This window comes from Myotis yumanensis, unplaced genomic scaffold (assembly GCF_028538775.1).
Source record: "Myotis yumanensis isolate MYYU_CA2020_CCGP unplaced genomic scaffold, mMyoYum1.0.hap1 SCAF_1, whole genome shotgun sequence".
NCBI classification, from domain to species: domain Eukaryota; kingdom Metazoa; phylum Chordata; class Mammalia; order Chiroptera; family Vespertilionidae; genus Myotis; species Myotis yumanensis.
The window spans coordinates 93893027-93899562 of NW_027223752.1; the positions used below are offsets into that span (position 1 = coordinate 93893027).

The window sequence follows — 6536 nt, forward strand, 5'->3', positions numbered from 1 at the left end:
TTAAACAACCCAATTCCAGAGGTGGTCGCTGATTTACACATGCTGCCATTAAAAAAATAAAAATGGGGGAATTTGCCAGAAGCCGAATTCACCCTTGCTGTGTCGCTGTAGGGAAGAAACATCTGCCCAGCTTATGTTTCAAGGGACCTGGCGTATATGGCATATGTTTGCTCCCCCTCTTAATGCTATGGGTTTTAAACAGGACCACCTCCCTGAGAAAGGTTGTTTCCCCAGGTGAGGATTTTTCCCTGGAGTTAGGGAGGGGGTAAAACCCCTTAACTAAGTGCCAGGTGGGTAATTAATCACTTTACGAACAACAATCACGCTTAAGCTACATAATCTTTATTTAGGATAATCTCCTTCAGTTACTTCCTTGTAGCTTAATAGAACAATAGAGTAACCTGGGAATGGAGATAAGGAACACCCTAACCTTTGGAATAGAATTGATAGGATTAAAATCAACTGGTATAAATACAGATGTAACAAGACAATGAAAACAGAACTTGGCTTCAACTGAAGAAAGCTATCTCCTGGCTCACTCTGGAGTCTCCTTCCTCAGAGAGCAGCTCTTCCAGATTGCACCTTCCCAAGGCCTGCCGGACCCAGACTCCACGGAGAACAGAAGGGAGAGGATTTCAGCCTCTTGGAAGATGTTCAGAGCTACCATGACTCCTTGGCCTGAGGTGGAAAATGCCCAGCCCAACCCAGGTGAATACATCAAAGGCATCACGAGCCAACAGCCTCCCACAGAGGGGAAAGGAAAGGAGACCAACAAAAATGTCACTGGGACATCTGAAACCAAGATTGAACTTCTGCCATCCCACCCCACCGCCACCCCGGTAGAGGAGCCCAACGACACAGAAGACCCCTGGGACCTGCCTGAGCTTCAGCACAAGGGGATCAAATGGACAGAGAGAGACACCAAAGGGAAGATTCTGTGCATCTTGCAAGGGATCCGGAAGTTCCTTCTGCTACTGGGATTCCTCTACCTGTTCGTGTGCTCCTTGGATGTCCTCAGCAGTGCCTTCCAGCTGGTTGGAGGGAAAATGGCTGGGAAGTTCTTCAGCAGCAACTCTATCATGTCCAACCCCCTGGCGGGACTGATGATCGGGGTGCTGGTGACAGCCATGGTGCAAAGCTCGAGCACCTCCACATCCATCATCGTCAGCATGGTGGCCTCCTCACTGCTGACGGTGCGGACTGCCATCCCCTTTGTCATGGGAGCCAACATTGGGACCTCTGTCACCAACACCCTCGTGGCACTTATGCAGGCAGGAGACCGGAATGTATTCAGAAGGGCCTTTGCCGGGGCCACCGTCCACGACTTCTTCAACTGGCTCTCCGTGCTGGTGCTCCTGCCCGTGGAGGTCTCCACCCACTACCTGGAGGTCCTGACCAACCTGATAGTGGAGTCCTTCCATTTCAAAAGCGGAGAAAATGCCCCAGAACTTCTGAAAGTTATCACGAATCCTCTTACAAAGCAAATTATCCAGCTGGATAAAAAGGTTATCAACCAGATTGCAATGAATGACCCAGCAGCTCAGAACAAGAGTCTGATCAAGATTTGGTGCAAAACTGTGACCAGTGTGACTCAGGTGAATGTCACCGTCCCCTCGATTCAGAACTGCACCTCCCCCAACCTCTGTTGGGCAAATGGTTTCCACACCTGGACCCTCAAGAACGTGACCCACCGAGAGAATATTGCCAAGTGCCAGCACCTCTTTGTGAACGCCAACCTCCTGGATCTTGTTGTTGGCATCATCCTGCTGGTCACCTCCCTGCTGGTGCTCTGTGGCTGTCTGATCATGATCATCAAGGTCCTGGGCTCTGTGCTCGAGGGGCGAGTAGCTGTTGTCATCAAGAAGACCATCAACACTGATTTCCCTTTCCCCTTTTCCTGGCTGACTGGCTACCTGGCTATCTTAGTGGGGGCAGGCATGACCTTCATCGTGCAGAGCAGCTCTGTGTTCACGTCTACTTTGACCCCACTGATCGGTGTCGGTGTGATAAGCATTGAGAGGGCGTATCCACTCACGCTGGGGGCCAACATTGGCACCACCACCACCGCCATCATGGCCTCCTTGGCCAGTCCAGGCAAAACCTTGAGGAGCTCACTCCAGATCGCTCTGTGCCACTTCTTCTTCAACATCACAGGTATCCTTCTGTGGTACCCAGTCCCGTTCACCCGCCTGCCCATCCGCCTGGCCAAGGGGCTGGGCAACGTCTCAGCTAAGTACCGCTGGTTTGCCGTCTTCTACCTGGTCATCTTATTCTTCCTGGTCCCGCTGTCCGTGTTTGGCCTCTCGCTGGCTGGGTGGCCAGTGCTGGTGGGCGTGGGGGTGCCCATCGTCCTCGTGATCCTTCTGGTGGTGGTGCTCAAGCTCCTGCAGGCCTGCTGCCCCGGCATCCTGCCCAAGGTGCTCCAGACCTGGAACTTCTTGCCCCTGTGCATGCGCTCGCTGAAGCCCTGGGACAACGCAGTCTCCCTGGCCGCCGGCTGCTGCATGAGGAACTGCTGCTGCCCCACGTGCTGCCGCTGCAGCAAGGGCTGCCAGGACCCCGTGGAGGAGGAGGACATCCACAGCAAGGACCCCGAGGGAAACAAGACTATCTGTATTTTGTAATGCTGGCTTTTCAACACGCCTCTGTGAGCCCTGCCCATGCCTCTCTGTAAATACAAAAGCTAAGCCTGGGCGGGGCTGCAGCCCTCTTTGCACTCTACAAGGTGGATCCTTGTACCTGTATTGATTGTATTTTTTTTAACCGGTTGTGAGAAGGAAAAAATAAAGATGATCAATACCCCCCCCCAAAAAAATTGGGAGAAGCAACCTTCTACAAGTCTCTGTGTGCACTCTATCCACTATGTTTATTGCTACGCTCGCTATCATTTCTTGTCATTCTTCTTCTGAGTCTTAAACAACCCAATTGGAGAGATGGGCCCTGATTTACACGTGCTGCCATTTAAAAAATAAATATGGGGGAATTTGTCGGAAGCCGATCACCCTGCTGCTTGACAGAGTCGCTGCAGGGAAGAATCATCTGCACAGCTATTGAAAGGGCGGGAACTACGCCCTCCATCTTACCCTGGATCCTCCATTTTTGGGCAGCCATGTGCTCGGCAAGGCTTCTTCCCGGAAGCCCAAGCCTCTGCTAGCCACACCCAGGACTTCTTTAAACTAACCAATAACAATCAAGGGAAGTGCACACCATAGATATGACCACATCCTGTGTAACAAGACACTGACTTGCGCCTGGCCAATCGGCAGGGCCCACAGTCCCTTCTCCTCCCCTTACTCCAACCCCCTATAAAACCCCTCTTCCCACAGGGCTAGCTCTCTCTCTGCCACTTGCTGCTGCATCAGTAAGGAGGGTAGGGAAGCCAAGCCTGGGCTTGAATAAAGACTCTTATGCTTGCCGAAACCGGTTTGGCTCAGTGGATAGAGCGTCGGCTTGCGGACTGAAAGGTCCCAGGTTCGATTCCGGTCAAGGGCATGTACCTAGGTTGCGGGCACATCCCCAGTAGGAGATGTGCAGGAGGCAGCTGATCGATGTTTCTCTCTCATCGATGTTTCTAACTCTCTCTCTCCCTTCCTCTCTGTAAAAAATCAATAAAATATATTAAAAAAAAAAGACTCTTATGCTTTTGCATCGGACATGGCTGGCTCCCTGGTGTGGTTTCTTGGGGATCCTGAAATCTGGGCATAACATTTGGGGGCTTGTCCGAGATCCCCAAGACCCTCGAGGGACCCCCGATCCGGAGAGTCTGACTGACCGAGGTCAGTGTCTGTGTGTTGTGTATTCTGTTCTGTGTGTTATATGTTCTGTCCTGTGTGAGCTCACTTCTGAAATTCTGTAGTGCCGGAAAAGGGTCTAGGTGGATGCACTGGGGGATCACGGGTGGGAGGAGTCGAGGGACGCCCCAATCCTCCATCTGGAGGGGTGTAGTTTTGCTTCCGCGGAGTCGGAAGGTCTGTAGAAACCCCTCAATCTGAGACGAAGCAGGTCGCTCCCGACAGTTGGTGCATGGCCATTGTTTAATCTGTATTTGTCTGTGTCTATGTTTTTTTTTTTTCTGTTTTCTGTGGACTTACTGGATGGATGTTATGGGACGGACTCAGACTGCTCCTTTGGGTATTGTGATTGATCATTTCAAGGAGATTGGGAGAGGCTGTAGAGCTCCCTCAGGAGTTGGGAAGTTGTTATTGTTTTAACTCTGAATGAATATCTGGTGAAAGTGTGCGAGTGTGGAGGGAGGGGGCCTGCCCTCTCCCCTCCTTTGTGTGGCTCCACGACTTCGGTCGGGCAGGTGTCTGAGTGAGGATCTGTGAAAACAGGTCACCCCCTCCCCAAGTAAATGCGTCTGGGATTTCTGTGCACGTGTAAAGAGAAAGCTGGCTTAAAACTTAATCCACGCATAGTCTGATTTTGGATAGAGTTTTGAGCTGGAGTCTCTTTGCAAATGTGCAGGATGGAGCCCAAGACTGATTATTTACCCAAAGAAAAAAAAAAGATGCTAGCTAGATTCTAGCAGAGAGATTGGCATTTCCATAATAAAGAACAGTTTTTAAATGCTAACGAAGGGTGTTAAGGCTGGCTTCCCAAGAAAGAATGTGGTCAATTTACATCTGAAAAGACCAGGTAGGCCAGAACCTGTTTTGTAAGGCTCAAATGTGGTTTTCCAGAGCCGCTTGAAAGTAAAAAGTAAAGTTTACTCTAATTTGCCTCATGAAAAATCTAGAGAACAGAATTAAATCTGTTGGTTGTGTATTGAGAAATGCTGAATATTTAACTTGCCAGCTAAAAGTTTAAGGTTTGGATTGAATTGGGAAAAATTATGTAATTGTAATAACTAAATGCCTTTGCTTGTTGGTCTGATTGAGAAGGGAGAATTGATTTTGTGACCTCAACTGAAGATTACCAGTTTAAATTTAATTGATATTCTTTAAAATGATTCTACAATACAGCCACATGACTTGCCACTCCCCTGGGGGCCACCATCTTGAAACAGCAAAGGCCCCTCCCTCTGATTTAGCAATGTCTCACTGAGGCAGGATGGAATTTTAGGGGTGGAGCTTTAAGGCGGAGTTTTATGGGGCAGGAAGTGTGCTGGCCTCACGGATTTATTTAATATGTCAAAGTCGCCGAAACCGGTTTGGCTCGGTGGATAGAGCATCGGCCTGCGGACTGAAGGGTCCCAGGTTCGATTCCGGTCAAGGGCATGTACCTTGGTTGCGGGCACATCCCCAGTGGGAGGTGTGCAAGAGGCAGCTAATCGATGTTTCTCTCTCATCGATGTTTCTAACTCTATCCTTCTCCCTTCCTCTCTGTAAAAAATCAATAAAATATATTAAAAAAAATATGTCAAAGTCTTTAAAAGGGACTAATAGCAGTAATCCAATTTCTAAAATAAAGTACGATTATTTCAGGTAGAAACTGGTTTCATACTGGTCTTAGAGGGCACATTTTTCCTTTGCCTGGGAGGGACAGCACAGCTGTCCCAGGGTCAAAGGGCTCCAGTTCAGTGTTCTGGAGACCCAGGACATGCCCAAGTTTAACCTATGTTACCCAAGGACTCTAGATAATGTGTTTACCCAAAACTGTGGTTTGGATTGCATGCTGTCTCTGCTTCTGTAAATTGATCTGTCTTTATTGCTTAAATATGTATCTTTGTTGTTTAAAATTGTTTAACTAGTGAAATTTCTGTGTCTCTTAAAAAAAATTTGAATGTATTGTTAATCTGAGGAATGTTAATTATTTACATGTCACCTAAAAGTTAAGGCTAAGAGTTCTAACTAACTGGAAAGCATGGCTTTGGTGTGATGGGAGGAAAGAGAAATGTTGAATGGATGATAGGCCAGTGAGCTGGGACTGGTCACTGGTGGTGGATTGTAAGAAGGGCTGGACGCGGCCTAACTTCTCCTTCCTTGGTACCCCTGAAACATCAGAGGGTACTTCTGGCCTTGGTTTTCTTGGTTTTTGGTTTTGGATTTGTTTGTTTGTTTGTGAGCCTTTTTTGTTTTTGTTTTGTTTGTGAGTCCAATGTGTTTAGTCTGTCGATTTTGTTGTTTCGCCGAAATCCTCTTGAAGGACATTGAATGGTTCTTTCCTTCCTCTTTAACTTTTGGGGGATTGTGTAAATGGATTACTGAAATAGATTATCAAGGATCTCTAAGGGACTTGTCCTGTGTCTGGAGGAATGGCTTCTAGATGGTATTCACCATCTCTGGGACTTCCGGAGGGAAGTCAAAACTCGGACTGGCTAAGGGTTTGAATCTGGCCTATCTTTTAAAAAAGGTAGAAGAGAAGCATTCCTAGGCAGTTTTCTACTGCCTCTGTTCAGGGACTTGTTCTGTATCTCGACACAACTGAAACTGATTTGTTGGTATTTTGTGGTATAAATGTGGCGTGCACCTATGTAAAAATGTTTTTGTTTGTTTCTGTTTTGTTTTATTTCCTTTTGAAAAAAACCACACCCTTGATTTCTTTGAGGCTGAGTGCTTTGACCTGAGCGGCAGCTGGGATCTTTCCCCAAGGGC

General features: G+C 48.1%; 1 pseudogene; it reads left to right on the forward strand.

Annotated features, from left to right (window-relative positions):
• The first annotated feature begins 650 nt into the window (after positions 1 to 650).
• On the forward strand, positions 651 to 2624 carry LOC139009372 (sodium-dependent phosphate transport protein 2B pseudogene; annotated as a pseudogene).
• The last annotated feature ends 3912 nt before the right edge of the window (positions 2625 to 6536 follow it).